The sequence below is a fragment of the Salvelinus namaycush genome, chromosome 41, assembly GCF_016432855.1.
Source record: "Salvelinus namaycush isolate Seneca chromosome 41, SaNama_1.0, whole genome shotgun sequence".
Lineage (NCBI taxonomy): Eukaryota > Metazoa > Chordata > Actinopteri > Salmoniformes > Salmonidae > Salvelinus > Salvelinus namaycush.
In genome coordinates this window covers 16,227,511-16,255,267 of record NC_052347.1, presented here as the reverse complement: position 1 = coordinate 16,255,267, position 27,757 = coordinate 16,227,511, and the positions used below count along the sequence as shown (strand labels likewise).

The following is a 27,757-nucleotide window of genomic DNA, read 5'->3' as shown; positions in this document are numbered from 1 at the left end:
AAAAAACAAAGATATTTGTCCTCCGAAGAGGGGGGGTGGTGGAGGGGTTAATACATTAAAATATATATATATAAACTCAGCAAAAAAAGAAACGTCAATTTTTCAGGAACCTGTTTTTCAAAGATAATTTGGAAAAATCAAAATAACTTCACAGATCTTCATTGTAAAAGGTTTAAACACTGTTTCCCATGCTTGTTCAATGAAACATAAACAATTACTGAACATGCACCTGTGAAACGGTCGTTAAGACACTAACAGCTTACAGACGGTAGGCAATTAAGGTCACAGTTATGAAAACTTAGGACACTAAAGAGGCCTTTCTACTGACTCTGAAAAACACCAAAAGAAAGACGCCCAGGGTCCCTGCTCATCTGTGTGAACGTGCCTTAGGCATGCTGCAAGGAGGCATGAGGACTGCAGATGTGGCCAGGGCAATAAATTGCAATGTCCGTACTGTGAGACGCCTAAGACAGCGCTATAGGGAGACAGGACGGACAGCTGTTCGTCCTCACAGTGGCAGACCACATGTAACAACACCTGCACAGGATCGGTACATCTGAACATCACACCTGCGGGAGAGTTACAGGAAGGCAACAACAACTGCCCGAGTTACACCAGGAACGCACAATCCCTCCATCAGTGCTCAGACTGTCCGCAATAGGCTGAGAGAGGCTGGACGGAGGGCTTGTAGGCCTGTTGTAAGGCAGGTCCTCACCAGACATCACCGGCAACAACGTCGCCTATGGGCACAAACCCACCGTCGCTGGACCAGACAGGACTGGCAAAAAGTGCTCTTCACTGACGAGTCGTGGTTTTGTCTCACCAGGGGTGATGGTCGGATTCGCGTTTATCGTCGAAGGAATGAGTGTTACACTGAGGCCTGTACTCTGGAGCGGGATCGATTTGGAGGTGGAGGGTCCGTCATGGTCTTGGGCGGTGTGTCACAGCATCATCGGACTGAGCTTGTTGACATTGCAGCCAATCTCAACGCTGTTCGTTACAGGGAAGACATCCTCCTCCCTCATGTGGTACCCTTCCTGCAGGTTCATCCTGACATGACCCTCCAGCATGACAATGCCACCAGCCATACTGCTCGTTCTGTGCGTGATTTCTTGCAAGACAGGAATGTCAGTGTTCTGCCATGTCCAGTGAAGAGTTCGGATCTCAATCCCATTGAGCACGTCTGGGACCTGTTGGATCGGAGGGTGAGGGATAGGGATAGGGCCATTCCCCCCAGAAATGTAGGCGAACTTGCAGGTGCCTTGGTGGAAGAGTGGAGTAACATCTCACAGCAAGAGCTGGCAAATCTGGTGCAGTCCATGAGGAGGAGATGCACTGCAGTACTTAATGCAGCTGGTGGCCACACCAGATACTGGCTGTTACTTTTGATTTTGACCCCCCCTTCGTTTAGGGACACATTATTCCATTTCTGTTAGTCACATGTCTGTGGAACTTGTTCAGTTTATGTCTCAGTTGTTGAATTTTATGTTCATACAAATATTTACACAAGTTTGCTGAAAATAAACGCAGTTGACAGTGAGAGGCCGTTTATTTTTTTGCTGAGTTTATGTATAGTAATAATAATGTTGGTAGTGTTGTTCGTAGTTCTGTTCATATCCGGAGAGCAAATAGAATGTGCCCATGTTAAGGTTAATTGTTTTTCGGCGAACAGATTGCCAATGGAAAATAATGTTTGCAAGCAATAGTTCTGTGCTCTGCTGGGTATCATCTTGGGTCAGTGATCTTCCCTTTACCTCGGGACGTTGGCTTTGGAGTTAGCATTCATTGCCGTGGAGATGGGAGAGAGGGGAAAGTGGTCCAGCGGGTGATCAGAAAGTGTGAAACTGGCCCTGAGAGAGTACGACTGTCAGAGAAAAACCACAACACTAAGGAGGAGACGTAGGATTAGCAGTCCCCTGCCGAGGGACTGAACACTGAGCTCCCTCTACAAGTCTCACACCACATCCTGTTTGGGAACACAACAACAGAACAGAACTTTTACAGTCTACTAGCTTTTCTCTAAGTGCACGATAGTGGTAAGGGTTATCCATTCTAATGCACTTGTGAGGGGGTAGGGGGATGTGGTGAACAATGAATTTGTTCCGATTGTGTCAATTATGTGTTGATTTGCCAGGAGATCTTTTAATGTTAGTCTGTAGGTTGACTCCCTTTGATGTTGTGTCTAATCAACTCACCATGATAGGGTAGATGGGGTATGTTCCAGTGGTCACAGCCCCAAACTAGACCTTTCATATTGTCTCTCTCTCTGCCATGCTGCCTCTACCGAATGGCACACAGTTCCCAAAGATGAAAGAGCGGCATGGTAAAGCTGTCATTAAAAAGAGAACGAAGGCGAGGCACGCAGGGAGGGAGGGAGGGAGGGAGGGAGGGAGAGTTCTGTGGTTTAGGATCTAACGAAGAGAGAGTTGAGTCTCTGGTGTTAAATAATTTACTCCTCAGTGATCAGACCCCTATTTAATTAGCCCTTGTTCTCCTGATATAATCAGGCCCCCATCGCCTCCATCGCCAGCTGAGGTGTTGGGCTGTGAATTAGGAGGGGGGGACTTATATGTTCCACTGCTAAGTTACCCTGGGGGGGGGGGGGGGGTCAGGTAGAGGACACAGGGACACACAGGGCCTGTTGGCTACACAACACAACACTGAGGCTAGCCTCCTTATTGCCCTCCCTCTAAACATGTTATACAAGCATGAGTGGATGTGAATGTACATAGATCAATGTTGCTGAGCCAAGTTGTTATTGAATGGAGGACATCTGGCCATCTTGCTGGGTATCACTGTGTTGTCTGATCCCTGTTCCCCTGCACATGATAGTGGGGTGCTCACGGTCAGTGCAACCAAGCATTTTGTTGCCCACAGAGACCCGACCAACACCACCCTGCTCTTAGAGAGCCCATTGCTGTGCTGCTGCAGCCAAAAATAAATGTCTGAAGTGGAAAATCACACCTGATGGCCTGCTAGAGTTTGCTTTCAAGCCCCATGATGGTAGTCTGGAAGTCTTTGTACAAATCAATTTTCGGGAAAATGGGTTTATGATTTTTTTTTTTAAGAAAGGCCTGACAGAAATCCAGACGATCCACTGTCCTTTGGTAAAAGCTACAGGTTCAGAGCAGTGGCGGTCGGTTGCGTTAAAGAGGAGGGAGGACAATTGTTTTATGAGCATGGCCTTATTTTTACTACAGCATATTGGATGACTGTCATTCATATTCCATTTACCCAGCACAATGTAACATCAATAAGTTTAGGCTACTACATGATAATCACATTTTCTCTATACCCATCATGAGGTTGCTACAACCTAGCCTATGAATGAAAGTTTACAACGTAGGTGCACAGGTTGAGAGAAATGTGAGTAATAAAGGTAACAGACATTGACACATTCAATACCGCCTTGCACACTCCGGCCTGCATCTAGCTGATCTAAGGCGTAATCATTAGTCCAACAGTTGCAAATGAGAGTTTCTATTGGACAAATTCAGGTATGTTTATTCTTGTTTTTTCCGTTTGCTTGTTTTTTCCGTTTAAGAAACGTTTTCAACAGAATCGGCGGAATGAATACACCCCTGATCACATGCAAACACAGTTCATTTTCATAGCAACCACATACAAACAGCATGATCCCTTTGATCATTGTATATACACTACCGTTCAAAAGTTTGGGGTCACTTAGAAATGTCCTTGTTTTGAAAGAAAAGGACATTTTTTGTCCATTAAAATAACATCAAATCGATCAGAAATACAGTGTAGACATTGTTAATGTTGTAAATGACTATTGTAGCTGGAAATGGCAGATTTTTAATGGAATATCTACATAGGCGTACAGAGGCCCTGTCACACCCTGATCTGTTTCATCTGTCCGTGTGTTTGTTTCCACCCCCTCCAGGTGTCGCTTGTTTTCCCCAGTGTATTTATCCCTGTGTTTCCTGTCTCTCTGTGCCAGTTCGTCTTGTAGGTTAGTCAAGTCAACCAGCGTGTTTTTCCCGTACTCCTTTTTCTTTTCTCTTTTTGATAGTCTTCCCGGTTTTAACCCCTGCCTGACTCTGAACTACTTTCCTGCCTGCCTGATCACCCTGCCTGCCCTGACCTTGATTCTGCCTGCCCTTTGGTACCTTTTGTGCTCTGAACTGGTTTTGACCCTTTTGCCTGTCCACGATCATTCTCTTTCCTTACCCTATTGGATTAATAAATATTGTAAGACTCCAACCATCTGCCTCCTGTGTCTGCATCTGGGTCTTGCCTTGTGTCATGAAACTGTTGTCCTGATTAAAGAAGCAATAAAACTGGCCTTCTTTAGACTAGTGAAGGGAGAAGTACACAGCGTTGTACGAGATCTTCAGTTTCTTGGCAATTTCTCGCATGGAATTAATTTCTCAGAACAAGAATAGACTGAAGAGTTTCAGAAGGAAATTCTTTGTTTCTGGCCATTGAGCCTGTAATCGAACCCACAAATGCTGATGCTCCAGATACACAACTAGTCTAAAGAAGTCCAGTTTTATTGCTTCTTTAATGAGGACAACAGTCTTCAGCTGTGCTAACATAATTGCAAAAGGCTTTTCTAATGATCAATTAGCCTTTTAAAATGATAAACTTGGATTAGCTAACACAACATGCCATTGGAACACAGGAGTGATGGTTGCTGATAATGGGCCTCTGTACACCTATGTAGATATTCCATAAAAAATCTGCCATTACAATAGTAATTTACAACATGAACAATGTCTACACTGTATTTCTGATCAATTTCATATTATTTTAATGGACAACAAATGTGCTTTTCTTTCAAAAACAAGGACATTTCTAAGTGACCCCAAACTTTTCAACGGTAGTGTACAGTATATGCTTCCAAACTTGATTGGTAAGATTGTGATTGCTATTTCATTACTATGTCTCTTGGCAGGTAATTTGCCAATTTAGCAGACATCACAAACATTCCATGTCATAGACATTTATGGAATATACATGTATGTCTGACTGATTTTGGTCATTGAATGGATCATTTTGCATGTGATGGTTCACACGATGAAAGAATGTTTAGAAGTTGTGACAAGTATGACAATTTCACTGAGAATCAACTCATCAGTTTTGATCAGCAAGCCATGTGCATTTGTGCTTACTCTTTTGCACACGTGCCAAAACACATGCAATTTGCTGAAATAAATAAGAAATTCAAATCTGGTGTGAAGAAGAAACAAATTGTTCAGAGATTTGAACTTATTGTACTTAAAGGGCATTATCATACTTTTCACAATTTCACAGTATTATTCCAACCTCATAGTATGGAAATATACGCTGAGTGTACAAAACATTAAGGACGCCTGATCTTTCCATGACATAGACTGACCAGGTGAATCCAGGTTAAAGCTATGATCCCTTATTGATGTCACTTGTTAAATCTACTTCAATCAGTGTAGATGAAGGGGATGAGACAGGTTAAAGAAGGATTTTTAAGCCTTGAGACAATTGAGACATGGATTGTGTATGTGTGCCATTCAGAGGTTGAATGGACAAGACAAAATATTTAAGTGCCTTTTAACTGGGTATGGTAGTAGGTGCCAGGTGCACCGGTTTGTGTTAAGAACTGCATCGCTGCTGGGTTTTTCACGCTCAACAGTTTCCCATGTCTATCAAGAATGGTCCACCACCCAAACGATATCCTGCCAACTTGACACAACTGTGGGAAGCAATGGTGTCAACATGGGCCAGCATCCCACGATGAATTGAGGCTGTTCTGAAGGAAAGGGGGGAGGTGGTGCAACTCAATATTAGGAAGGTATTCCTAATGTTTGGTATACTCAATGCATATAAAGTACAGGAAATCACGTTTTTGACTGCACTGGGCCTTTAAGCTGGAGTCGTGTGCTGCTGGCTCTGTGAGGAGGCCCAGGTTTGATAAGCGCCACGCAGAGGAGAAAATAAGAGAAAAGTGTGCTGTGTCCTGCCGAGGTAATTTGCCTTGGGCCTTAAATAGCTTACTTATACTACAGGGGGACTTATACACAAGAGCTGACATGGGAGACAAAGAGAAGATGGGGAGAACAGTGTGAGAAACTGGTCCCGTCACAATGGAGATTGGTGGCTTTAGCAGAGAGCGGGAGAGAGAGAGGGACTGAGAGGGAGTGAGACTGAGGCATCAGGTAGGAGTAGGGGGTAGATTAGTGTTAACAGCCTACTGGTGTTAAAACAGCTGTTCTACTGTGGCGCTATCCATCATAGCACCTTTTGCACACACACGCATGCACGCGCACACACACATGCACGCTCAAGTGCTTGCACAGGGACAGACCGAAGCGCGCACACACACACCTTTTCAAACCTACACAGACATACACACCATGGCCTGTAACCGTCATACTCTCCTCTCCAACCTCTCCTGGTTAAACCTAGGCTCATTTTTATAGGAATGCTGCTGTAGTGAAGTGTACAGTAAGCACCTGTGACATCTTTGGCGGTGCCAAGAGCCCACACGTCAGCCAGAGTTGACAGCATGGCTGCCACATGCCTGAGGGCCCCGCAAATTTCCCCTCCATAATTGCATCCCATGTCAACCTGTGACAAGTCAGCCTCAACCAACGCTGGAGCGCACTAATCACCGGCCAGTCCTCCCCCCTCCCCCCTCTCTCTCTCTCTACACTTTAGCAGCCATTACGTCTGTATTACCTCCAGCCATCAATGTGAGTCACCAATGAAGGCAGAGCTTTCTCATTAGGGTCCTTCTTAACGTTCCTGTTAATATAGCTGTTTGTCATTTATTTTACCTGTCATTCCCACTGGCAGTTACTGTCAGTGTTGTATGCTTTGATCATTTGACTCATTTTCAGTTATTTACAAATCAAATTATTAAAAGAGGCAGCGACTGAAAATAATAACTGTCAATCTGGTCTCCCAGGACAAATGGCTGATGATTCATATTCTACCGGATGGAAATTTGGGTTAGATTTGGAAAGATAGCAACTGTAGAGCAATGTCACTGTTCATCACCGTACACCTGGGCTGATGGTAGAGTGTCTGTGTGTCACTCTAGTATGTGTGTGTTGGCTTATGTTGTTTATGTTGATGTATTTGACTCTAATATTGTCTGTGATTCAGTGTGTCTGTGATTCTGTGTCTGTGCCTTTCTGCGTCTGTGGTTCTGATTGTGATTCAATGTGTGTCTCTGTGCGTCTGTTATTCAGTGATTCAGTCTGTGTCTCTGTGCATCTGTGATTCAGTGATTCAGTGTGTGTCTGTGTGTACAGTATGTTAATCAGTTATTCAGTGTGTGTCTCTGTGCGTCTGTGATTCAGTGTGTGTGTCCTGTGTGACATGGTTACAGTGCCTCCTGTCTTCCTCAGATTGAGGTGAGAGCAGCCAGGTGGGTCTGGGCATGTCTGGTGCCACGGTAACTGGATGTGATAGCTGGCCTCTGGGGATCTCTGCCTTAGAAGTGCTAAACGAGCCAAGCAGAGCAATCACTGTGGGTGTGTGTGTCCGTGTGTGTATCCATGTGTCTGTGTTTGTGCGTCGGTCTGCAATACTGTGTCTGTCTGCGTGTGTTTGTTCCATTTATCCCAGGACTAAATATACCCTTGAGGCTATGATAAGATAAAACCTCTATAAAGTATTAAATGTTGCCAGGTAACAAGGCTTTGTAGCGACAGATAAACACGTGGCCACTACCTGGCTCCAGGAGGATGATGCTAAGCGTAGCAGACATTCCCCATTTGGTGGTGCTGTAGGGTCAGCTGCCCAAAGGGCTCCAGTCACAGGGCTGGTGACAAGACACACCGGGTTTGGGTGTGTTGAGGGTAAACTTCCCCCTCAAAACCCTCACCCCTTATCTCAATGTGAATCTTAGCCTGGAGCTGCACCCCTGCCCCCCCGCCCCTCCCCCCAGATTGGAATTTAGTTAATTAAATGAAGGAGGGAAACATTGCCGAGGGTTCTCCCGCAAGAGGCGACATGTAGGGGCATGTGCTTGTGTGTGCTCTCTGTCCTCTTTAAACACCAGCAACCTGCCGAATGAAGCTTATGCATATAAAACAAAGCAAATCACTGTATGTATGCGTGTGTGTGCACATTTATTTATGAGTGTGTGTGTGTATACAGTATGTGTGGGTACAGTGAGTTGTTGCCGCGGGCCAGCAGAGGCCTCGGTGGTGGTGGTGAGACAGTAGAGACCAGACAGGCAGGTTGGATGATGGTGGCCGAGAGGAGAGTCCACCCCGCCCTGCGCTGCACCGACCGAGGTGAATGCCAATGATTCTCAGAGCCACTCCATCAAGCAGGACCCCCCAGGGGAGCGCCAAGCCAATGAATTACACATTAGATCATTGTTACAGGATCATAACAGTGATCTAATTGCCAATTTCTCTTTTTAATTGAATTTGGTGGAGTGAAGAGGACAGAGAATAGGATTCCAGGGACTTTGTGGGATGACGGAGGGAGCAGATTGGAGCTGGTGTGCTGGTGTGCCGGGCCCCATAGTTAATGAGGGAAAAAAAGACTGAGCGTGACATTCATCGTCAAACTAAGCGTTACGGCGGAAAATGTCAAAACCAATATTCTTCCTAATGCTTCTTGTCCTGCTCATATGAGACATAGATGATTCCTTTTAGACATAGATGATTCCGTTGAGACATAGATAATTCCGTTGAGACATAGATGATTCCGTTGAGAGACGTAGATAATTCCGTTAATACGTAGATGATTCCGTTGAGACGTAGATGATTTCGTTGAGAGACGTAGATGATTTCGTTGAGAGACGTAGATGATTCCGTTGAGAGACGTAGATAATTCCGTTAATATGTAGATGATTCCGTTGAGACGTAGATGATTCCGTTGAGAGACGTATATGATTCCGTTGAGACGTAGATGATTCCGTTGAGACGTAGATGAATCCGTTAATATGTAGATGATTCCTTTGAGACGTAGATGATTCCGTTGAGACGTAGATGATTCCGTAGATGATTCCGTTGAAACATAGATGATTCCTTTGAGACGTAGATGATTCCATTGAGACATAGATGATTCCATTGAAACATAGATGATTCCGTTGAGACATAGATGATTCCATTGAGCACAATCTGGAGGAATAATGAATGTACAGCATGATAACATGTATTGTCATTGTCAGGATGTCATTAAATCAGTTTTACAACCAAACACAAACCCTGAATCCTTCTACTCACATGACTGCCCTCAATTCTCCATTTAAAATTTTGATGATCAATCTTAATGGAGTACCCCTTGGCCAGGTCAGTGCTACAGTGCACACTGCCTCCTTTCACAGATGCTGCTGCCCTATTTATCCTACAGGCCTGGGATCAGTTTCAGTGTTGGCCCCCAGTGGTAATGGCCTTAATGGAACCTGTGGGGCACTGTTCTGTGACTTGGGATGTGATAATTGCCATTTGCCTCTGTCGGTGTCCGTGGCCCTGCCACCCCCAGCGCTGCACAGCCAACCTGACTCTAAATGAGCTTGCCACTGTTTTCTGATTACTGCCCAGTTAAATAAGATGAGATAAGTTAGAACCACATCTCTCCCCAAGCCGAGCTTGAGAGCTGACAACTCCCATACATCTGCCAGCCAGGGCTATGGTAATTGAGATGGGGTTGGGGGAGGAGTGATTTGTGTGCTTGTGTGAATATTCTCTGTGTGTGTGTGTGTGTGTGTGTGTGTGTGTGTGTGTGTGTGTGTGTGTGTGTGTGTGTGTGTGTGTGTGTGTGTGTGTGTGTGTGTGTGTGTGTGTGTGTGTGTGTGTATCTGTCTGTGGGTCTGCGTGTGCACAATAATTTTTGTGTTTGTTTATGCATGTGTGTGTGTTTTGGAGCTGAGGGTGGTGTGGAGGGATGGGGGATACCTACCTCTCTCTCGCTCTCGCTCTCGCTCTCTCTCTCTTTCTCTCTCTGTTGTTGTTCAGTACCTGTCATTGATGAGAAGCCAAGGAGAAGCTTCAGCTTCAGAAGCTGTCATCGGCCCTCTGTATCTGTCTGCCTCCCTTTATCACTTCCCCCCTCCTTTCTCCACCTCTTCTTATTTATCTCCCTCCCTCCCTCTCTCTGTCCCTGACTGTGATGTGGATGCAGCGTGTGAGCAGCAGCCAGTGAGCGTGCCTACGTTAGCGGTGGGTGCTGTTGGAATCCATGCAGCGGCTGACTGTACTCCCTCTTAAATAGGAGCAAACAGACTCATCTCTCGTGACTCTGACACCACTGAGACCAACGCTCCCTCTCCCGGACTGACGGGCCAATCGCAGGACACCCCTCACTCTCTCAGTCGCTCTCTCTCTCTCTCTGATTCTCTCTCTCGCATTCATTCCTTTGCTCTCTATCTCTCTCTCTGTCTGTAGCTAAGTCTCTCTACCACACCTCGTCCAGAGCAGAGGAACAGAAAGCCCCCTGCCCAGCCCAGGGATAGCCAGACCGCTGAGAGGATGAAACTCTGACAAGCCGACAGACCGCAGGGAAACGAGCACAACTGTGAGTACAACAGTCCTTTCACCTCTCAGTCACAGGGACTTAACGCTGACACACACACACGCATGTGTGCAGAGCATGCTCACACACACACACACACACACACACAAACACATACATAGCTACCTAACTTGATCCTCTTATGTGCTGTGCCTTTGTCTCTCACAGGCAGACTATTTTAGTAGGGGAAGTGTAGAGTGTGTGTATGTGGAATTGAGTGTTAGTATGTGCCTTATATGTATTTGTATAGCATACTTGTACTGTATCACTGTATACAATATTGATACTTGCACTCTTTATACTATCTACACTATTCTCTGACTCACTGTCATACATGTGATGATACATATGGAACAGGATTCTTTTAGCTTGGATGATTCCAGCTATAGTGGTGAGAGTATTTTGACAGATCTTTAATAATGTTAGAAACTGAGGTCTCTCTAATGCTTTGGGGATTTCTCTGCTCTTGCTGTCTCCTTCTATTGGCAATAAAGGCATGGTGAAAAACATATCAGGGTAGCATACCCCTTTTATCTCATATCTTAAACGTCTAAGCTGGTATAAGCCAATAGATGGCTAGGGGTGAAAAAAGGGGCGTACATTCTTTCAACCGCTGAAGAATCCCAAGCAATTCCACTGCTTATTGTTTAGTGCTCAGCTAGGCGATGTCTGGGCTGGGTGCAGATCTGTACTGATGTGACACACATTTTTTTGATTATGCTTCTGGTTCATTTCTGGCTGAGGCGATTTCCTATTTCCTTCTCCCATTTGGAGCAGGGTGAGTATAATGTGATAGCGGCTGACACGCGGGGTAATGCCGTTCGGAGGACACAGATTGCATTTCCCCTGGTGAATACTCCTGCTGTATTAAAGACACAACAAGGCTGCTCTGCACTTGTCATCAGCTCCAGTGGTAATGCAGGCAGGGGAGAGCCAGGCGTGGTGTCTACAGCCCTACTCTCCTTTAAACACATCCAATTGGCCCTAATGCCACAGTCTGACTCACAGCAGCATGCTTGGGATGGGGAACAGCTTACAGTTTACATCACATGTGTTATGGTGTTATGCCCAAGCTTTTCTACTGCTTTAACAAAAGGGACAAGAACTGGAATTCCCATTGACAGTTTAAAGTTTATGTGTACCATAGGCCCATGAATGTATTCTCTGTCCAAAATGTGTTTAGGTTGGACTACAGTATCCTGTTAGAGGATTATAATAAATCTATATTTAATGGTCCTCTTCTAATATCTTGGGAATGTAAACTAACTGATGTAGAATAGGTGTGTTGTATTGACACACATGACCAGGTTAGGTCTTTCATTTTTGGGGGGGGGGAAATCTACATTTAACCATAGACTCGAAACGGTTTACATTTCACATGGCATAGAAAGTTTCAACTAATCCCAGAAGTGTCAACTAATCCCAGAATCATTAGACTGTGAGAGAGCACTTAGATGTCATGCACATGTTTGGCATGTGATGAACACTCCCAGAAAGAATGCATACAGGGAAATAACTGAGAGATCAGAGATCGATGACCCCAAGGACAGAGAGAGAGAGAGAGAGAGAGACTCACTTCCCTTTTCAGCATGTCCTCAAAAAAGGCCTGAAGCCAGTGTTTTTGGTAAACTTCACAGAGGCATCCTCTTTTAGAAACAACAACAACAACAACAACAACAACAACAACATCTCTTCCTCAGTGTGTGCTTTGTTCTTGCAAGGCCCCACTTTACCTCCCACTTATGTGACAAGGAGGGCGTAGGATCAATACCTATCAAAGGCCCTAACGTCTGAGTGGCCTACATAACACAGCCACCAGAGCTCTGCCTCTGAAAACCCAAAGAAAGTTACCTGAGACATCCTCAGAGGTACAGTATGATATTCAGAACACCAAGAGACGGCCCAAAAAAAACTCCCGACAAGAGTCTTAAGCTTTCTCAATTAATATAACTTTCATTTTGGAATTTGCCTGGAGCTTTCATGCACAATTCATAATTTATTTTACTGAGAAGTTGGTAATGTTCCTGGTAACACTAAGGCGTTTTTCCCATTTCTTTTCTCCCTCATTATTTTCTTAGAGGAAGATGTTTATGGAAAGCAAATTGCCTTATGTGCTGGAAAACATTTAGTTGCATACATCTACATTCTTATAAGCAGACAGACTATCAAAAAGAAAGCTATTATGTATTCCTTCTTCAGCCTTGGGACATCATTTTCATAACTTGAGCTGTTATTAAAGCGCTTTGAAAGGCCGGTTAAAGGAAAAAGTCAATTGTTAAGTGAATGCCATTCTCTGTGTATTATTTATGTGTTCTAGCAGCATCTTCCATTTAAGCAATAAGGCACGAGGGGGTGTGGTATATGGCCAATATACCACGGCTAAGGTGTCACGTTCCTGACCTGTTTTCTGTTGTTTGGTATGTGTTTATTGGTCAGGGCGTGAGTTTTGGGTGGGCAGTCTATGTTTTCTGTTTCTATGTTGGTTTTGGGTTGCCTGGTATGGCTCTCAATTAGAGGCAGGTGTTTGACGTTTCCTCTGATTGAGAGTCATATTAAGGTAGGTTGTTCTCACTGTTTGTTTGTGGGTGATTGTCGTCCGTGTCTGTGTCTGCGCACCACACGGGACTGTAGCGTTTGTTCGTTCGTTTGTTATAGTCTGTACCTGTTCCTACGTGCTTCGTGTTATATGTAAGTTCTCATGGTTTAGGTCAGTCTACATTCGTTTTGTTATTTTGTAATCCTTCCAAGTGTTTGTTTTCGTGTTTCGTCGTTTGCTTTAATAAATCATTATGTATTCACAACCCGCTGCATTTTGGTCGAATCACTACTCCTCCTCTTCGTATGAAGAGGAGGAGGAATGCCGTTACATAAGGGCTGTTCTTAGGCACGACGCATCGCCTGGACATAGCCCATAGCCGTGATATATTGGCCATATACCACAAACCCTAATAGCAATAGTCTTATTGCTATTATAAACTGGTTACCAAGGTAATTAGAGCAGTTTGCCATACCCGTGGTATACGGACTGATATACCACGGCTGTCAGCCAATCAGCATTCAGGGCTCGAGCCACCCAGTTTATAGTAGTGATTAGATCACTGGTAACCGGTACCAATCATATTGGGTATGGCTGTGGTAGTCTTTTCACTCTCTCTAGGCTTAATTACACTTTATGCATGAGGAGCGTTGGTTGGGGGAGTGTTTTAGACCACGGCAAAGTCAAACTAGATATGTCGGCCTCAAATCATTGGCCAGAAGTATTCAACCATGGCTGGATGTAAGGGAAAGTATATTCATGGGGTACATCAATGTTGCATTCTTGACTCGTTTAAACATTCAGATGTGCTGATTAAATTATTACTCACTCAAGGGTTTTGCTCTGCTCCTTGAGCTTTCTGGCTGTTTTTCCATTTCTTTTCTGAATTCTCAAGCAGACCTTTGGGTATTGGGTATCAGCAATTACAAAACTTTTAATAAGCGGGCAACGGTATCTCCACATATGCCAACTTCTTACGGTATAAGTATAAGCTGCTGGGGATTGCTGTTAGGCCTACATGTTTTGCAAATATGTTCTAGCTTGATTTAGTTAATTTACCACTCGGTTTTCTCTCTCTGAGAATCATTGTAAGGTTGGTTCACTAGTGTTACTTTTAGGTTCCATAATAAATATTTGAATGTTATGTTTGACATTTTGGTTAAGATGGTATATTAGTCTCGCCCAGACAAGATGTATGGTTTACACACTCTGCAACAAAGCAATATAGTAAACAGAAACCGAAGGAAATTGTTATTTTCCACTGCCATAAGACAACAAAAACAGAATTGAGTTGTTTCCTTAAACAGAGCTTTGAAAGGTAGTTTCTCTGCAGACCTCTGTGAAAAATATGCTAATTATAGGGCAGGGAGCCACTGAGGAAATGAAAAGCATTACCATACAACTTCATTTGCAACATTTTGGAGGTCGCTTATCAGGAGGGAACAGAATTAGTTCTATCTCGCAGAACAACTTCAATGTAGGCAGGAACATGCCCCAAAGTCTTCCCGGGCTCTGTCGTAACATGCTCTATGACTACATTGTTTATTTAGTCCATTTCATTAGAAAGTTTAACAGGCCCTGTGTGGGGTTTTGTGAGCCCAGCCACCCGGTATACATTTAATCAGCCTGTCCCCCAGCGTTAACCTTCATACCTCGCCTTCCCCTTTCATTGTCAGTCTCTCCAGGGTCACACAAAATAGCATCAAATATTTATGATATTAATAACTGTCTTTAGGAAAAAAAACTAAATAAATCTTCTCTGCGATAGAGCAGTCCATTCCAGTTAATAAAGTGGTGAAGGAGAAATAAGAGGGTGATCCTCAGGTGAGAGCGGGCAGACACTCATCGCCACAAAACAGACCCAACAACAGAGGGAGATACCACAACAGAAACAACAGAGGGAGATACCACAACAGAAACAACAGAGGGAGATACCACAACAGAAACAACAGAGGGAGATACCACAACAGAAACAACAGAGGGAGATAAAACAACAGAGGGAGATACCACAACAGAATCAACATGGGGAGATACCACAACAGACCCAACAACAGAGGGAGATACCACAACAGAAACAACAGAGGGAGATACCACAACAGAAACAACAGAGGGAGATACCACAACAAAAACAACAGAGGGAGATAAAACAACAGAGGGAGATAAAACAACAGAACCAACAGAGGGAGATACCACAACAGAATCAACAGAGGGAGATACCACAACAGAATCAACAGAGGGAGATACCACAACAGAATCAACAGAGGGAGATACCACAACAGAATCAACAGAGGGAGATACCACAACAGAAACAACAGAGGGAGATACCACAACAGAAACAACAGAGGGAGATACCACAACAGAAACTTGAGAATCTCCGGTCCCTAGGGGTCTTTTGCATTGACAGACTACAAACATACACACACACGTGCACGCATGTGCACACACTCACACACACACACACACACACGAGTAACAAAAAAAAATCTGTTTAGCATTGGAGCCGATTGAGGCAGGGCACAACATTAATTCTGTGTTTTTCAGCTGAGGTCTGGTGACAGTGATTAGAGTTTTTTTTTGTGGAGAGTGGCGAGCACACGGCCTAATAAGGAAAGAGCTTGCCTCACTACAGAGTGACCATGCGCTTGATCAGCCTGGTGGCTGTGTGTGTGTGTGTGTGTGTGTGTGTGTGTGTGTGTGTGTGTGTGTGTGTGTGTGTGTGTGTGTGTGTGTGTGTGTGTGTGTGTGTGTGTGTGTGTGTGTGTGTGTGTGTGTGTGTGTGTGTGTGTGTGTGTGTGTGTGTGTGTGTGGTGTTCCTCCAGGCTGCGGCTGGAAGATATAGAAATAGTGAATATATAGAATATATATAGAGATAGGGAAGAGAGTGTTGGGGAGCAGGGGGATCACTGAACTCATATTAGTCTGGAGTCAGAGTTGAGACACCCAGTGAAAGGTCCTTTACGTAATCAATGTGTCCTATTGTGATGATTAATATTAGTTTATTGGTCTGCGCCCCTTTGGCTTCGCACTAGGGAAGCAGCTTGCCCGGCTTGAATAGGTCACTAAATTAGCCAATCAATACACAGTGGTGTAGTGCTATTTTTTTAGGTGAGGGAGCTCAAAATGTAAATGATGTCATCATTTCCTTACCGACAGATGTAGCCTATAGAATACATAATTCTAGATAATATAATTCTATACTAAAAAAATATAGAAGCAACATTCAATTTCAAAGATTTAACTGAGTTACAGTTCATATAAGGAAATCAGTCAATTGAAATATATTCATTAGGCCCTAATCTATGGATTTCGGCCCACCCACCCGTTGGGGAGCCTGGCCCAGCCAATCAGAAAGATATTTTTTCGCACAAAAGGGCTTTATTACAAACATAAATGGATGCATTATGCTCACTAACAAGGATGTAAACAAATTTGTGCTCAACATTTTTGAGCAATAAGCTTTTTGTGCATACGGAACATTTCTGGGATCTTTTATTTCAGCTCATGAAACATGGGACCAACACTTTACATGTTTCGTTCAGTATAGTTAGACTATTGCAGATCTGGAAAAATGATCCACCTACCATTGTTACTATGAATGGTGGATAGGGGGCAGGATAGACACTTAGACTGGTAGACTATATTGACCTGCGGTATAGTAAAAGTTAGCACACGGAAAGCGTAGTGCATAAGGGAAGTACCTAAACACCTGATATAGGGTATGCGGATGCAAGCACATGAGGAAATGTGGCTAGGATGGAAGACATTATATAGTAAAACCTGCAAAAGAGAGAATGTAAACCGAGGAAAAACACACTACCCTCCCCTGTCCTCAATATAAAAAAAACACACAACCATCCCCACAGCAAAAACAAAGTGTGACAATTTTGGACCACCCCTCCCCACAGTAAATTGCAATCTGTCCCTTAAGCAGTGGTCTCAGCTCGCGTGGCACATGTTATCCCCTACTGTGAACAATGTCCCCAAAGCCATTGATGGTGGAGGCGCACAGGAGGGAGAAGAATTGGCACATGCAAATGTCTTCTTCCCCGAATCCCAGAGGAAGAGGCTCTGGCCAGCTTGGTCCGCTGTGGACGTGCCTTTTAAAGCTTGTGGTTGTGAACAGGCGGCTTCTCATGGTGTTTATGATAGGAACGGCTAGTGATTATTTTTCAACGTTCTGATTGGCTAAAGTGGTCAAGCCTCTGACAGGCTTTCGCAGTGCACACACATAGCTTACAGTTCTTCATCATTCTCGCCACTGCCAGAAAAAAGACGGGGAAGAAACTACCATTTACATCTGGGCTGCTACACATAGACTGTTTATTTTGGTTAACATTCTATGGTTTTCATAGCATTTTAGTGGTCATTAAATATAATTGATTTAGAATTGATCAGAATACATTTTCCAGAAGTAGTTTTACCAGCACCGTGTATTCTCAAATGGAAAAATATAGAGAGCGCCGCTCCCTCGCGCTCCGGCAACATTACAACCCTGTCAATATGCCGGGATATTTGGAAAAAGGACCGAGGCGAGCTGCTGTTCCTTGGGAGAGAATTCTAAATGTCTGTGGCCAAACTTCTGCATCACTAATACAGAGATATACAGTATGCTATACTTGTACATTACATTTAGAATAGGGGGAGCACTCTATTTTTCGTATTCATACATCATTAATATTCACATTTCTTGTATTCAGAAATGTGTGTTGAATCTCTAGATTTTCAATTTCACCTCTTCTTAAATCTTACTTGATTTGCATGTATCATGGTGAATTTCCGATTCCCGTGGGATTATTGATGTGTGTGTGTGTGGGAAGATAATGTGAGTATATCATGCAGCAACATTTTGGACCCGAACCATAATTTTATTTAGACAGAACAAAATGTGCAGACATTTTTGGAACTAGATGACATGGTTGAAAATGGTCATTTTCATCTGAAGCACTGGTCCAGCACATCAGTCCTCCAGTATCATCCGCCCAATCACATTTGTGAAAATGCCAATGCTAGTGTGCATCTGACTGATACTGTGTCCATTTGTGCACCAGGTTGGATTTAGGCATAACACGTCATTTTCCACACCATTTTGTCCGAAAAGTCGATTACTCTGCCTCTGCAGCCATGGATGTGTCTGGATGGAACATTTATTCTGCATGCTGCCAATAAAAGTCATAGAGGCCAGCTTCCATCAGTGTAATGATATTTCAGCCCCAGTATTAGTTCAGCACTGTTTTACACAGCAGTTTCTGCTCAATTAAAAATAGTCCATATTTAAATGCAAAGAAAATCAGTCGCCTGGCGATCCGTGTGCATTCAGATATGCTGCAGAATGGTTAAGTTATGAAGTTTGAAATTGAGTTTTTAAGCACCCCAATGCTCCACGCCTTTAGAGTTAGTTAGAAGAAGGGGGACCGTTCATTTGCAGCTGTGAAATGTTCCTTTGACGTTATTGATGTAGAATAGATTAACCTTTAGAAAGGTAAGTAAGTGAAATGTGAAATAATTCATTGAGAGTCAGCCATGTAGCAAATGTGATCTTCGCCAGCAGAAAGACCTGGTAGGCCATTAACCACAAACACAGAGGAAAATAGACCTGGTAGACCATTACCCACTAACACAGAGGAAAAAAGACCTGGTAGATCATTACCCACTAACACAGAGGAAAAAAGACCTGGTAGACCATTACCCACTAACACAGAGGAAAAAAGACCTGGTAGACCATTACCCACTAACACAGAGGAAAAAAGACCTGGTAGACCATTACCCACTAACACAGAGGAAAAAAAGACCTGGTAGAACATTACCCACTAACACAGAGGAAAAAAGACCTGGTAGAACATTACCCACTAACACAGAGGAAAAAAGACCTGGTAGACCATTACCCACTAACACAGAGGAAAAAAGACCTGGTAGACCATTACCCACTAACACAGAGGAAAAAAGACCTGGTAGAACATTACCCACTAACACAGAGGAAAAAAGACCTGGTAGACCATTACCCACTAACACAGAGGAAAAAAGACCTGGTAGACCATTACCCACAAACACAGAGGAAAAAAGACCTGGTAGACCATTACCCACTAACACAGAGGAAAAAAGACCTGGTAGACCATTACCCACTAACACAGAGGAAAAAACACCTGGTAGACCATTACCCACTAACACAGAGGAAAAAACACTTGGTAGACCATTACCCACTAACACAGAGGAAAAAAGACCTGGTAGAACATTACCCACTAACACAGAGGAAAAAAGACCTGGTAGACCATTACCCACTAACACAGAGGAAAAAAGACCTGGTAGACCATTACCCACTAACACAGAGGAAAAAAGACCTGGTAGACCATTATCCACTAACACAGAGGAAAAAACACCTGGTAGACCATTACCCACTAACACAGAGGAAAAAAGACCTGGTAGACCATTACCCACTAACACAGAGGAAAAAAGACCTGGTAGAACATTACCCACAAACACAGAGGAAAAAAGACCTGGTCGACCATTACCCACTAACACAGAGGAAAAAAGACCTGGTCGACCGTTACCCACTAACACAGAGGAAAAAACACCTGGTAGAACATTACCCACAAACACAGAGGAAAAAAGACCTGGTAGACCATTACCCACTAACACAGAGGAAAAAAGACCTGGTAGACCATTACCCACTAACACAGAGGAAAAAACACCTGGTAGACCATTACCCACTAACACAGAGGAAAAAAAGACCTGGTAGACCATTACCCACTAACACAGAGGAAAAAACACCTGGTAGACCATTACCCACTAACACAGAGGAAAAAACACCTGGTAGACCATTACCCACTAACACAGAGGAAAAAACACCTGGTAGACCATTACCCACTAACACAGAGGAAAAAACACCTGGTAGACCATTACCCACTAACACAGAGGAAAAAACACCTGGTAGACCATTACCCACTAACACAGAGGAAAAAAGACCTGGTAGACCATTACCCACTAACACAGAGGAAAAAACACCTGGTAGACCATTACCCACTAACACAGAGGAAAAAACACCTGGTAGACCATTACCCACTAACACAGAGGAAAAAACACCTGGTAGACCATTACCCACTAACACAGAGGAAAAAACACCTGGTAGACCATTACCCACTAACACAGAGGAAAAAAGACCTGGTAGACCATTACCCACTAACACAGAGGAAAAAACACCTGGTAGACCATTACCCACTAACACAGAGGAAAATAGACCTGGTAGACCATTACCCACTAACACAGAGGAAAAAAGACCTGGTAGACCATTACCCACTAACACAGAGGAAAAAAGACCTGGTAGACCATTACCCACAAACACAGAGGAAAAAACACCTGGTAGACCATTACCCACTAACACAGAGGAAAATAGACCTGGTAGACCATTACCCACTAACACAGAGGAAAAAACACCTGGGAGAACATTACCCACTAACACAGAGGAAAAAAGACCTGGTAGACCATTACCCACTAACACAGAGGAAAAAAGACCTGGTAGACCATTACCCACTAACACAGAGGAAAAAAGACCTGGTAGACCATTACCCACTAACACAGAGGAAAAAAGACCTGGTAGACCATTACCCACTAACACAGAGGAAAAAACACCTGGTAGAACATTACCCACTAACACAGAGGAAAAAACACCTGGTAGAACATTACCCACTAACACAGAGGAAAAAACACCTGGTAGACCATTACCCACTAACACAGAGGAAAAAAGACCTGGTAGACCATTACCCACTAACACAGAGGAAAAAACACCTGGTAGACCATTACCCACTAACACAGAGGAAAATAGACCTGGTAGACCATTACCCACTAACACAGAGGAAAAAAGACCTGGTAGACCATTACCCACTAACACAGAGGAAAAAAGACCTGGTAGACCATTACCCACAAACACAGAGGAAAAAACACCTGGTAGACCATTACCCACTAACACAGAGGAAAATAGACCTGGTAGACCATTACCCACTAACACAGAGGAAAAAACACCTGGGAGAACATTACCCACTAACACAGAGGAAAAAAGACCTGGTAGACCATTACCCACTAACACAGAGGAAAAAAGACCTGGTAGACCATTACCCACTAACACAGAGGAAAAAAGACCTGGTAGACCATTACCCACTAACACAGAGGAAAAAAGACCTGGTAGACCATTACCCACTAACACAGAGGAAAAAACACCTGGTAGAACATTACCCACTAACACAGAGGAAAAAACACCTGGTAGAACATTACCCACTAACACAGAGGAAAAAAGACCTGGTCGACCATTACCCACTAACACAGAGGTGTGTAGAAGAAGGCCGGGGATCCACTCTGCTCTGTTTCTAAGGCCTAGTGTACGAATAGCACATTTTGGAACTAAATTGTGTCAGAGCTTGGGAAATAAATTCCAGATAGTGTCAGCCCCTGTGTGCTGGTCGTTTGGAAGTTCCGTGTCCTTCCCTCCCTCGCCACTCTCTGGCTTTATTTAGCTGAAACTGTCATTTCCCATAAATCCTCGGGAGGAGGCGTCCGTCAGGGCTGCCAGTTCCCCTGTGTGGAGCACCTGTAACAGGGGAGGGAAGTGACAGCTCTGCCGGGGAGCTGCCGGGACGCTACCGGGTCTGTTCCATCACACCAGGGCTCCACACAGCCATCTCCACTTCTCCCTATGAGGCCTCCCTACACAGGGACATAACAAACACAATATCCCAGGGACTTCAGAACAATTCACTAGCTGCAACTCAGAAATGTCAGGGAATATGGATTTATATAGTGGTAATTGTGATGTACAGTATGTAAACATACAGTATTTATTTGTATTCAGTGTACTATTAATATTATTATGTTTCATAGGTAAGATCTCTGGAACGACCTCATTTGGTTATCGGTGTAGGTAGCATGTACTGATATAGATTTGAATTTCTAGATAGAATGCAGTGTATTAGTCCATTTTCTTGAGAATATTGTGTTTTTAGTCATTCGAGAGACTGAGTATAATCCAAATGACAAGACATCACACGGCTCTTTTCATAAAATCGTTGTTGAAATACCATTACATATTTCAACAAGCATTTGGGAGAATAAAACAGGAGTACAGATGTAGGATTAATTTGAGACAGTTTGCTACAGCAGGAAAATAATCCTGCAGCAACAGGAAATGTGAATTATTATGTGGATTATAATTAATGGCCATTTTTGTAGGGGTTGATACACTTTGACATGTTGATACATTGATACAAGGGAAAATCAAGTCTGAAAGTGGAAATTACAAACTTCAGCAGCCTTTTTAAACCGCAATGACACTACAAGTTTTACATTTCCTGCAACAGGGTGATCAAATTAAGATCCTATATCTGTAGGCCCTAGCAAAGGGACAATAGGCAGCAAACCTGTTAACCAGGTTTGTTGCCTAGTTAACAGTATGTGAATGCGTTCTGCACTTGTTGTACTGCACTTGTCATCCTTGACACGTCAATAAATGTCCATGGCTAAACATTTTACTGACACAAGGTCACTGTATCTGTCAATTGTCATTTCACATGGAATAATTGTTATATTATTATATTTCGAAATGTCGCTTAAAAATGTTTGTGAGGTGATTTTTTTTTCCATCTCTCATTCAGCTGTCAGCGCACATGCTCCATCATTTTCGCTCCAGGAAATTAGAAAGGAAAAACGTTTGACAGCACAATTTCACAAAACACCGCCACGCTATCATTTCATTTTCTACCAGACATTTTTTTCATTTATTTATTTCATTATTGTCTTTTGAAAACAGACAGAGCGATAACAGCGGATACTTTTTGGGTAATTTATCCTTGTTGCAGTGTCGCCACGCTTTGCTCTCACCTTCTAAAGCTTTAACCCTTTAACCCCTGGCCTACGGTGAGTAATTAGCTCGTGTGTCTTTGTCCTCTAGAAGCTGGTGAGACAGTCGCCCTGACTAGATAAAACCAGCTGATTAGCCCGTCAGCAGCTACACTATCGCACCATCAAAAGAGGAGGATTATATGTGGGAGATGACAGATGAATAGAAGGACAAGGACCAGCTATGTCTCCTAGTGCCTAGGTTAGAGCCCTGATCCACTCTGTCTGGTGTGTTCTGTGATTGAACCACTGTGTCCCTCTGGGCTACAAACCTTAGATGTCCACTGGTTCCTCCATGCCGACGTAATGCGGAGGAATAAACACACAACACATAGGTAACCTTCCGTTACTGCTGGTGTTTTTCTACTAAGGACACACGGCTTTGCCCTCATTGTCCTTCCTCAGGCTGAAACGCTGTGAATGTTGTGTGAACAAGGCAGAGAGGTTGTCTGACCTGCCGTCATGCAGACGTGCTGGTTGTAAATCACCAATGTCGGCCGCTGATGGCTGCTAATCTCCCAGGTATCGATTGGAGGATCGCGCGGGTGGACCAAAGCAGCGCAGCCAATCAATTGGGGCATTTCATTCTCCTTGAAGGTCTGCCTTTTGATCCTCACCACAGATTGGTTGCGCTCGCTGCCTGCGATACTGTGTGCTGTTTTGTTGTATTGGGTATTATGAAAAAGAGTGGGTGGAGAGTGACGAGCACTTCTGTTTTGGCAACCTGCTGCGCAGCGCTCCACACGGAGGATGTGTGTGGCATATGTGTGAGGAGGATCCCGGTGTGTTTTACCCCGGCCTCACTGCATTGCACCTTGAGATCCTCCGTTTAGAGGTTAATGTGTTAGAATTTCAATTTAATTGGAAGAAATAATTTGACATAATTTCATTATTGAGGGATTTGGAGGCCAAGGGCCAACCAAACATGGAGCTTCTCTGGGTAATATCCTGCTGCCAACTACTGTTCATCTGCTGTGGTTTTACTGACGGCTTTTCCCCTCCCAAGTCAAACCTCTGTCTACAGTGAAGGAGATGGAGCCTTGTTGCTGGTGGCCCTGAGGCTGTGCAACACTCTTCTTTGCTCTGTCCCTAACTCAGACTCACTCACTGTCTTTCAGGCTTCACTAAACACACCTCTTCTCAGATCATCTTTCACTTAACCTCTAAAGTTTCTTTAATTCATTCTCTCTTGGTCTTAGTTTTGTTTGTCCATCTATTGGATTGTTCACTGTTCATAGCTAGGAGTAGTGATTGTATGTTGCAATGCTTTTCATTCCTCTCATGTCCTAGAACACATCTGTGTACATATGGAGCAGCCTTGAGACTGAAATACTGTCACGCCCTGACCTTAGAGATCCTTTTTATGTCTCTATTTTGGTTTGGTCAGGGCGTGAGTTGGGGTGGGCATTCTATGTTCTGTGTTCTATGTTTTGTATTTCTTTGTTGGTTGGCCGGGTGTGGTTCTCAATCAGAGGCAGCTGTCTTTGTTGTTTCTGATTGAGAACCATACTTAGGTAGCTCTTGCCCACATGGATTTTGTCTTTGTGTCTGCACCAGACAGAACTGTTTCGTGTTGGTCTATTTTTGTTATTTTGTCTTAGTATTCTGAGTTAAAATAAATATTATGAACACGTACGCTGCACCTTGGTCCGATCCTTCTCATTCCGACGACAACCGTTACAAATACCTAAATATAGAATTTCTAATCATAATTATTATCAAAGCAGTGGATAAGCAGGTTTGCTCATAAGTATAAATTACATACAGCACATTTACACCTCCTATATTTTTGTATAAATCATTTGAATACCCCTTGTTTTCTAGCATTTTCTTAATATGGTAAAACTGTATTAGTATCATTATTACCATTGTTCTGTTGATACATTATTACCATTGTTCTGTGAGATACATTATTACCATTGGTATATTGATACATTATTACCATTGGTATATTGTTTTGTTGTGAAATAGAATAGGTCGGTTGTAATTGTCTGATGACTCTCATTCAGCCTGTCTAGGATATTGCATCAGATTGTGGCCAACATGTCTTTGTTCAAAACCAGGACGCACAAATGTTTAATATCACAATACTGACAACAGGTTCATTTCACTATGCTTAATTGAGCAGTGCTGAAGGTCAGATGTTTTAAGAGAAAGATCCTACCATATAAAACCATAAGTCATTTGACCTTGGGAGAGCGAGGGAAACCAAACTTTTCTCTATAATTCACTTTTAGAATGGAAGATGAACAAAAGCCTGTTATGCCTGTTATGTGTGGTTCTGCCGGCTCCACAGAGTTGACTGTTTGCATAATATCTTCCTCATAGGTCTCCTTAACCTTTGCAGAAGGCTTATTGACTCTGGATAACCTTGCACAGAGCTAGCAGAGGGAGGACAGGAGATGATGAGCACGCTGAGGGAAGGGAAGGCGGCCCGGCCCACATGGAGCCTAGCTTCCACCGCCCCCAGCCCACCCACCCACCCCCGCCCGCCAGCCAGCCGAGCTCTGCACAGCTACACCTCAACCAGCTCTCTCCCAGCCTGACCTTTGCCTTCTGATCTCTGTTACCATGGAGAAGCCCACAATACTGTGTGTTCTAGCGCTGAAGACGCATAATAGTGTAGCACAATGTGCCTTTAATATACTCCCCACTGCAAATGTATGAGGAAGAATGGACCAGAGAGAGAGAGAGAGTTGGAGTGAAAGCGAGAGAGCAAGTGAATGAAATGTGCAGCTGAAGTTTGAAAATGGTGGACAGTTTAGAGCTGCAAGCGGCTGCATACTGTAATGTAAGGCTTATTATCTCTATTGTCCAGAGGAGTTCCTAATGGTTGTCTTGTTCAGAGGGGCCTACACTACGTCAATTTCCTTGGTGTATAATAATTCAGGAAGAATTCCGATTGTGTTGGATTTTGATTAGATTTACAAGCCCTATTTTGGTGAAGTGAAATCAAAACTAAATGATTCCATGTTCTCTGAAAAGCTTTCAAACAGAATAAGCTAGCATTCACATCAAAACACGAGCAATTTTGTAACCAGCATGACATGTTCTACGCAAATAGGTATTTGATATTTTATAGAGAGCATCGCAGTAGTCCTTGAAAAATAGCTATGGATGGTTACATCAGCTCTCCTGGAAATATATCATCAATAGATGATTTCTGGTTTATACAATAACAACCAGGAAGTGATTCATGTCTGGTCTCTGGGCAGCTTTGAATCCTATTACAAATGGTTTGTACCAGTAACCTGTGTGGGAGGGAGGCTGGAGGTGGGTCAGGAGTAGAGACAAGACAGAGCTGTCGAGACAGAGAGAACCATCTCTCACTCCTCACTGTAGTGGTTAAAGGGCATCCAGGCTCTTAAAGAAGACATTAGCATTTAGATTTGAGATGCACCTCTCCCCTAACCTCCGTAGAGGGACAGTGGCTGGGGTGCATCGCCAGCACACACTACAGACTTTTAGGCCTTGAGTAGGCCCAAGTGGCAGCTCCCTTCACCTGATCAATCTCTCAATAGGCCCAGATTGCTTTGGATTGTGATGAGGCAGGATTGGCCATACTGATGCTCTCCAATCGATAGCAGATGGCATCATGGCTCATCAACAATGAAGTGCTTTTAATGGAGGTCAGGGCAGGGAAAAATCTATTCATTTTCATTTGTAAATTGCAGTATGACAATATTCTAATCAAGGTACATTGGTATCAGCTAACTGAGCCTCTCTCTATGACCCCCTCCCAGTTGACTAACTTTTACTCTCTCCATCTATCTATCTCTCTTTCTCTCTCCCCATCTCTCTCTGATCATTTGTATTCATGAGTATGCTGAATCCAATCCATATAGACATTTGGCATCACGCATGCCTATAAATGTACACATTTCACATCAGATGAAGACAAACTTTACCTCATGGTGTCATTCAAATTTTATGTCAGGCCTCCCTTTTTCAGATGCATCTCCTCAATGTCCCTCAGTCAGGGTGATGTCATTCCATGCTCCTTTGCCAAGGCAGCTCAGCTCACTCAGAGAAACGCCCTTCCACATGTTTCACCTCATTAACCGATGATTGAAAAGATGACAAATATGACATGTGCAATTTATTATCTTAATGAATTCACTCTCCTCTGTCAGAGACAGGTAGGGCAGCGGAGCTATGGACTCGACGGCTTTGGTGAGATGTTGTGATTGTAGGAAGGTGAACACTGTGTGGAATGCTCCGAGTAGTAGAACAAGGCTGCTTTTTTCCATCTCTCTTTCCATCTCTGATCAATTTGTCTCAAATCAAATCAAATTGTGTTTGTCACGTGCCAAATACAACTAGTGAAGACTTTACAGTGAAATTCTTGTTTACGAGCCCTTCTCAACGATGCAGTTTAAAAATAATAATACAAATACAATAGTAACACGAGGAATAAAATCAAATACACAATAATGGAGTAATATACAGGGAGTACCAGTACCAGATCAATGTGGAGTTATATACAGGGAGTACCAGTACCAGATCAATGTGCAGAGGTACGAGGTAGATATGTACATGAAGGCCGGGTAAAATGACTAGGCATCAGGTTAGATATTAATAAGAGTAAAATAAAGAACAGAGTAGCAGCAGCAAATTATGAGTGTAAAAGTGTGTGCGTGAGTTTACGTGTGTGTTATGTGTATGAATGTGTGTTTGTGTTGTGCCGGTATGCGCGTGTGTTATGTGTGTGTGTGTGTGCGTATGTAGTGTATATAACCACAGTAATATGCACAGAGGGGATATTTTCATCACTGCAATTGGAATGGAATGTGGCCGTCCGTTGTGATTGTGCACAGACGAACCTGACTGCCCTTGTGCCTAGTGCATGGCGTGAGGGAGGCCATGCAA

The 27,757-nt window shown here is 43.5% G+C and overlaps 1 long non-coding RNA gene across 1 annotated transcript in view; it reads left to right on the top strand.

Annotated features, from left to right (window-relative positions):
* The first annotated feature begins 10,352 nt into the window (after positions 1-10,352).
* The window catches only part of LOC120034593, a 252,013-nt gene continuing 234,608 nt past the window's right edge, over positions 10,353-27,757 (top strand). Inside the window, exon 1 of the long non-coding RNA XR_005474048.1 lies at positions 10,353-10,476. This is a non-coding gene — a long non-coding RNA (uncharacterized LOC120034593). The remainder of the gene's footprint in view (positions 10,477-27,757) is intronic.